At 38.6% G+C, this 7,836-nt stretch overlaps 1 pseudogene; it reads right to left on the bottom strand.

Annotated features, from left to right (window-relative positions):
- Positions 1 to 5,284: 5,284 nt before the first annotated feature.
- Positions 5,285 to 7,041, bottom strand: LOC147795478 (uncharacterized; annotated as a pseudogene).
- Between the last annotated feature and the right edge of the window lie 795 nt (positions 7,042 to 7,836).

The following is a 7,836-nucleotide window of genomic DNA, read 5'->3' as shown; positions in this document are numbered from 1 at the left end:
CTGTAAGACGAACTCAGTTGACGGGAGATTTCAGTTATGGCAAACATTTTTCTCATCTGGTCGAGTGCAAATATATTGTGTGATTATTTTAGCAAAACACGTTGAAAAGAAAATGTTCATCAACAAAACCTTTCAATCAACCATTAGGCTTGCTAATCTATCGTGCCATGGTGCTAATGGCACTCACTTGCTCTTTACAGAGTGGACAATGGGCGTTCAGTCAAACAATAACAGGCAACAAGATGCCCGATTTCAGAAAAACTTGCTAAACCTATAAATGAGTGGAAAGAAACAATTCCATGTGTGGAATCATGCAGTTACATGTATACGAGTGAAAAAATGGTTTCCGCTTAATTTGAGATAAGCATGGATAATACACCATAATTTAGCATAAGGAAGTACAAAGCTCATTATTATCACTCAAAGTGAAAGATTTGCCCAAACGCCATAGAGCAGTCTCTCTTTTGTATGTGTAGTCTTGGAAGGAGCTGGTTTCTACTAAACATTTTAAACAATGTATTCTGTCTGTCATCAGTCTCCTGATGATAGGCAGAACGTACTGGCAGAAATAGGGAGTAATAAGTACCTCCTGTCAGTGCCAAACAAGAGAGGTAAATTACTCCATCGTGAGAGTACAAACCTCATACCTTGTATTGTCCCACTACACAAACCATCATATCTTAGGCCTATTTAGAATGATCTTGCAATTTTGTGATGTTTTTTCTTGCAATTTTAGAACACCTTTCATCCTTACAAATAAATTTGAACAATTTTGCATTTGGAGATGTAGTTCAATTGAGAATGTTTGAAGCATTCACATTTAATGTTAAACACTCACAGAACTACAGGTTGGTCATTAGATGTTTCAGGAGATGTATTATGGATGTATTTTCCTTCTACCAATTAACATATATTTAACAACACTTTTTTTCTCAGTGCTCACCTGGCTGGAACTGGAACACAGCCTCCCACTTACTGGTATGAACCCCGTAAGACCGTTTGACCACCAACCTTGCCAGTGTTGGCTGACTAGCTGGTTTGAGTCAGTTGCAGCAGTGTATACTAAAGATGTATTTTGCATCAGGCATGTGTAATTAATTTTTTTGGGTTTTCATTTTAGCAACTTATGTAACAACACTATTTGCTTGGTGCATACCAATTAAGAGGAGGAAGTCATGCTTGCAAGTCACTCAATTAAGCCTCTGAATTTTTCACTAACTCTTGGTAAGCTCTGAGCAAAAAGTGTTGTTGCATTGCGAAAGAAAAAAACTAAGTCTCAATTACATCTCCCTGACGCAGAGTATATATCTTTAGTAAGTGTTTGAACCTGGTCTCCGCCCTTCAGCTGATTCAAACCGGACAACTGATGCTGGCATGTTCATTGGTGAAATGGTTGAACTTCTAAGCAGGGGGTTGTAGGTTCATTTCCCTATCGAGTAAGCTTGTGAAGTTTTTGCCAGTACTTGGTAAGCACTGAGCAAACTGTGTTATTACATACCAAAAATTTAAATCATCATATGTTTGCATATCCTTCAGAGGATTGTACGTGTATACTGTATAATGAGATACCTCACCAGTTTTCAGCTGGGGGTGTATTGTCTTTAGTAAGACTACGAACTTTATCAGTTTACAGGGGCACAGATTTTAAATGAACTTTCAGTGAATTTCTAAAAAAAAAATACCCAATTTGAATTAGGATATCTCACCAAGTTAACTTTAGCCAGAGGCAGAACTGTATTGTCATTACCCAAGGTACCTGTAATCAGTAGGCAGTAACAAATAAAATATGCTAAATAGGGCTGCATTTCTTCTTGTGTTTCTTCAGTTTCATTTGTGCAATGTCTAAAGGTGCCCTCATCAGGTCTACTTTGCCACGACACAGATCAGCTAATGTCCACTTTTTGTGATCAGGCTACGTCTCTGCTATGGGAACCGATAAGTTACCAGCTTTTTGCTGCCTAAATGAGTGTACATATAAACTGCAGTGATACTCGGGTGAAAATGGCATATCAGCTGCAAGAGTAATATAAAATTATGTGATTTGTTCCTGATTGTCAAGGAACAAGCAGATTTTGTTCACTCCATGACAAATACTCAGTTTCTCAGTAGTATGGCCATGAGCAAATCACATCTTGGGTCAATCCAACGGCAGCTGTAAATAGTTCTCTTCAAATGTTTATGTGCCTGAACTTGAGTACATGTAAATGAACTGGATTAAATCAATGCGGAAAATGCAGTAAAATATTGATGGACAGAAACAATGACCTTTGTATGAACCATGAGAGTGCAGGTCAGGACGTATACATGTACATTGTATACTCAGTTGGTATTGACAACATGTACTTAAAAAAACTACATTTAAGACTTGATTGATCCACTGCATTTAGGTGACTTTGTAACACAGCTTCTACAGCACTTGCATGTCTTCCTATTACTGCTGATTTATAGGCACTGAATATGTTACCATTCTTTGTGATGTTCCCTGATTGTAATTGTCCACCTATAGCCTAGACATTGATGCCTACGTGGTGCTTTCTGATGCCTTTTGATGTTTACTGGAAGCCTGGGACATATTAATGTCTACGTGATGCTTTCTGATGCCTTTTGATGTCTACTCGAAGCCTATAGGACATACTGGTGCCTATGTGATGCTCTCTGATGTCTTTTGATGTGTATCTGAAGCCTAGGGCATATTGATGCCTTTTTGATGCCTTTATGAGGACTTGTGACGTCTATTTGATGCCTGTTGTTTTCTTGATGTCTTTTGATTACTTAGGTTCCAAATGAGGCTTATTGATGGCTTGACTAAATTTTCTGCTGGGATTCCCTGTGCAGAGAAAATTTAATGCCAACCTGGGTGCAGGCATTTTTAATGCAAATGCAAGACATTAAAATCCAATTTAAAAAGTCTTGGCAAAATTAATCTGCAGTACACACGTTTGCATTGTTGGATAAAGCAAAACGAAACATTCACTTACTGACTGCATTTATCGGCTTTGCTGTTGCACTGTTTTACAATGCACATATAGATATGAAAACAACCCTATAAAAGCGGTACAAAAATTTCCAGTTTTCCAAATATTTGTGCACCAATGTAGATGCCCCCAGCAGGTATCACTGTGAGCAAGCACTGTAGTTTTGATTTCAGTAGCTCTATGACCTTTCAGCAGTTTATATGGGGTGTAAAAGAACAAGACAACAGTATTTACCTAAGGCAGCCTCTTTAATATTCCTCAGAATAAGCTCTGCAAACTCTGAATCTAAAAAAATAAAAAAACATTTATGTCTCTCGCATACAAAGGTTATTCAGAATAAATTCATACATAGACTAGAGTGATATACCACCATACTCTTTTCTACTGCGATCTTAATCAACAGGTGTAGAATAACATCTTTTATTTGTATCCCCACAAGTGACTACTCCACTATTTATAAATTGCACCAGTTTGCATTTCCACAATAACATCCTTTTAACGTCTAAGTTTTTTTCTAATCAAAAGAGAATCAGTTTCTCACTTTTTCAAGAATATAATTTTCACATATATATAAAATAATATTTCCAAATAGGTCACTGGGGAGACATTTTGTGGTTAATTTTTCAATATTTGGGAGACATTTCAATATCTCCCTACTCCTCCAACTACCAAAAAGAAGAAAATCTTTACTGTCCATATTTTGGGAGGTGATAGATTAGGGTCTGAGAGAAAACATGCAAAGTTTGGTTAAGATTGGATTAGGGAATATTGAATTATGGGACGGTCAAGTTTGAAATAAAATTGTGCACGTTCTTAAGGGAATGTCTCCCAAGTGACCCATTTTCGGTAATCAAAATACATATCACCTTGTTTTTACCTTCTGCCGACCTCCTACCACTTGGTGCCTCCAATGAGACAGTGTTACTTTTCCCGTCTCTATTTTGAATTACAACTTTTTGCCAATAGCTGTCAAGAATGAAACCATGAAACAGAGAAAATGAACAACCCTAATTAAAATAATCATTTAAATTATTATTTATTCGACCATTCAGAACAGAAACTGGTAGGACAATATTTAACAAACACTAAAGTCAAGGGACTATAGCTTAACAAAAGGACGTAACAGATAACAAGAGCAACCCATTGGTTGGCCAGGATTGATAGTATTATACTTAAAACTATGACCCGAAAGCCTGTCAATCCATACTTGAAGTGGAATACTAAAAAACCAAATTAGATTTAAAATAATATAAAAGGATATAGAAAAACTATGCAAATTGCAATTAATAAAACTGTCAACAGAGTAGGCATAAAAGATAAGTAAACCCCCACAAAGTCACAATAAACTAATTGAAACCTGCAATTAATGCGCTGTAACAAGAAATTAATGCATGCAGAACCCCACCACCACACAAACACACACCACATTCGAATTAAAGAAAATGTACTGTACAAGAATGAAGCAGCAAATTACGTTTAAGAAAGTGTCCAAAATCCATGCATTATACAAGGTTGTGCCAATGGAGCAGGAACAGCACCAGTTGCAAACAGAAAATACTGGTACGTCACATTTTACCATTCCTTAAACAGTCACCTATTGCTACTCACAACTCTTACTGGAAACAAAAAAAAATATCTTGATTCCTCTGGACCTCTTATTTAGTGAATATCTTGTAGAACAGTTCTTTTGATCCGCATGTAATCCTTTGTGCCTATAAAGGCCTACTCTGTATTTTGCAAAGTGTAATTGCCCACACCATTGGCAAAAAATGAGCCTTTTCCTGCCATCCTGACCTACATGTATAAATCCCTGAATGATCTATACACATCTGCACTTTGTAGCTGTACATCACATGACAAAAAGGGTGTGGCATAACAGTTAAACGTTTATGATTATACTTTGGATTCCACATCCAAAAACTGTGAATAATGTAGGGCCAATGATTTTCCATTTCAGAAAAGTGCAAATTCCGTTTTCAAATATCTTAAATTCCGTTTCAAGCTGAAAATTCTGTTTCACTATTTCTTTTAACATAAACGTGCACTGAAGCATACCCCATATTCAGAAACAGTACATTTACTGTAAATATTAAAGGTTACTGTGATACTTACATGTACATGCATAACATCCTGATAAGTTTACATTGCAGACTAACTTGTTTCTTTTTCATACCCAGGTTATGGCAAAAGTGCATGTAATAAAGTCTCAGTCAGATACCGGTTAGCGGTATGCTGTTTTGTTCCACTTAAATGTATTTAGTGCTTGAGTAAATTTGAGGGAAAACTAAAAAAAATAACAGGACTGCAGATCTTCTTCTCATAATTCAGGCAAATTGGTCTTCAATGTCTCCATTGAAATACATAATTGCTAGCATTTTTGTTTTTTGCTGTGTTAGACTCTCCTTCTGTCGTTGAGGAGGTGTTTGTACTGCGAAAAGCTGCGCTCAACGTCAACACTCGCAACGGGCATCCAGATGATCTCTTTGGCGATGGGCAGACAGGTTGGGGAATCTTCCTGTCATGGATTCCCAGAACTTGGCAATGTTCAGTGGTTGAGGTATTTCAGTTGGATTGAAGTTCATGTATATTAGCCATTCCTCAATTGTGGCAGATTTGGGGTCTTCCAAGCCAGGGATCCGCTGATACTCTGCAATATCATGTGAGAGCGATCCGAGCTGTCTGGGATCAAAGATCCTGGCAGCTTTATAGATCTGGAAGGCTGGATGCTGCTCAATGTGACTCTCCAGCTTGTTGAAAGCAGCCTGGAAGACATTTTGAAATGTCTTGGTTATAGCCTTTTTCTCCTTCTGGGGCTTAGCCTGCATGAAGGCGTCAGTGTCAGTTCCAAATGATGTTTTGGTTGTGCCAGCGTGCAAATAACGACTCAGGTCGCCAATGGTGTTGTGTACTGTGCAAGCTAGAGGGTCCAATGTTGCCTCCAGACTGGTAAGTGCAGACATTAGACTGGTGCAATTCTCCTTTATGAAGGACATGTACAGACGCAGCTCAGGGTAAATCTCCTTATGTGTTGTCAACTCAATAATCTACTCTCCTCCTTTTTGAACCAAGAGTTCCAACGAGTTGAAACTGGTACTGGAGGGAGTTTCACTTGATCTTTTGGGAGGTAGTCACCCAAGAACTGCTAGTAACGTTTCTTGCGTGCTGGTTTTTTAAAGAAGACAGATTTCAGCATTTTGACAAGAGTTTGCCACTCTCTCAAACTCTGGCCAAAGCTGAAACACCTCAGCAGACAGATTGATGATATGGGCAAGACAGCGGACATGGCAACTGTTACGGAAAATTGGCTGCAAAACTTCCCGAACTGCCTTCTTACAGTAAGCTGCAGAATCAATGACAACTGCAATGACATCATTGAACTCAATGCCCACACTGGTTACAGCTTTGATGACAGATAAGCTGAGTGTAGAATGATTGCAGGATTCCATAGTACAAATATCAATGAGGAAATACTTCCCATGGACACCAGCAACAACATTCAAGATGCTGTGGTCTGGCACATCAGTCGTTTCATCAGTGATGAGGGAGACTTTTTGACCTTGAAGTGCTTCTTTCAGTGCTGAAAAAATGGACTTCAAACTGACGAGGCACATAGAGACTTCGTAATGTTGCTGCTTATGGCAGTGTTCCACCTTGTTTGCAATGTTTCCTCATGAACGGACGCATTTTTTCTGCCTTCTCTAGAGGAATATCTGCCATGGTACACATTCTCACAAAGTCAAGAATAAATTCCTCACGCAGATTCTTAGATTGGAAGGCTGAAAACAGGGTCACCTGTCGTTTAGCTGGAGACTGCCCATCACCATCTAACTTGACCTTAGCGGCATCGATCATGGCAGATTTGTTTTTTACATGTTTCTTGCTCTCAAGATGATCTTTCACAGTGTCAACTCGCTTGAAGTCTACACTGCTTACAAAACTTGCAGAAAAGAACATTTCCATCTGCATACAAATCACCACTGAACTGCTTGGCACGCTCAGACGCACACACACGCACCAAGGGAGCTTGCCGCTTCACCTTTTTCTTGACTATTGATGCCATGGCCATTTTAATTCCAAAGCTGTTCACAATCTATGGTGACTTGAGTTATGTTTGTATTATAATTTGAGGTCTGAGCAGTTAGTGTAGCCTGTGCATTAGAACTGCTCTTGCAGGAAACTTTTAATTTTAATTCATTTATTCATTTAAATTTCGCGCCCCCGGGAAAAAACTAACTTTTTCCACATTGACAAATGCATGTATCATGCAAAGCATGTAACAGTTGAAGAAAAATTACAGCTTCTAACGGTCAGTAATAGCTCTGAGCCACAAGAATCATTTTTGAAAAAAAAACCAGTAGTGATGTTTAATACATCAACAGTTTGAGGCCAATTTATTCGCTGAAATTTTCAAAATTCTTTCCGATGTTGGGAGAAAAAAATACTGAAGAAGACGCAGTCACGAAGCAGTCGTTTGGTTGGAATTGCCAGAAAAGTTGTGATTGGTATTTTATTAACGGCTGGTGAATACTCGGCCATTGAAAACATTAATACTGCCACCTATTCCCACTGCACGCGGGAGTAGCATACAAGCAATAGCCGATACATCATATCATGACGTCACGAACATCAGCTGTCCGATCGAAAAATTCATGTCCGCCATCTTGAATTAACGTTAGGTGAGAAAATGGGATGCGAAGGTGATTTTTGGACTTCGATAAATGAGTAAACACCAAATGAGTTTCGGGAAAACCGAAGCTGGACATAAACGAATGCTTGATAATTGAAAGGAGAACAATAAAGCTGGCTATGGAACAAAGGAAACCGGAAAAATCATGCCGTGAGGCGGTGACTTTCTGGCCGT

The sequence above is a fragment of the Acanthaster planci genome, unplaced genomic scaffold, assembly GCF_054643075.1.
Source record: "Acanthaster planci isolate LZ-2023a unplaced genomic scaffold, COTS_SCS Contig18, whole genome shotgun sequence".
NCBI lineage: Eukaryota > Metazoa > Echinodermata > Asteroidea > Valvatida > Acanthasteridae > Acanthaster > Acanthaster planci.
The sequence above is the reverse complement of the archived record's forward strand: the minus strand, read 5'-3'. Positions and strand labels throughout refer to the sequence as shown.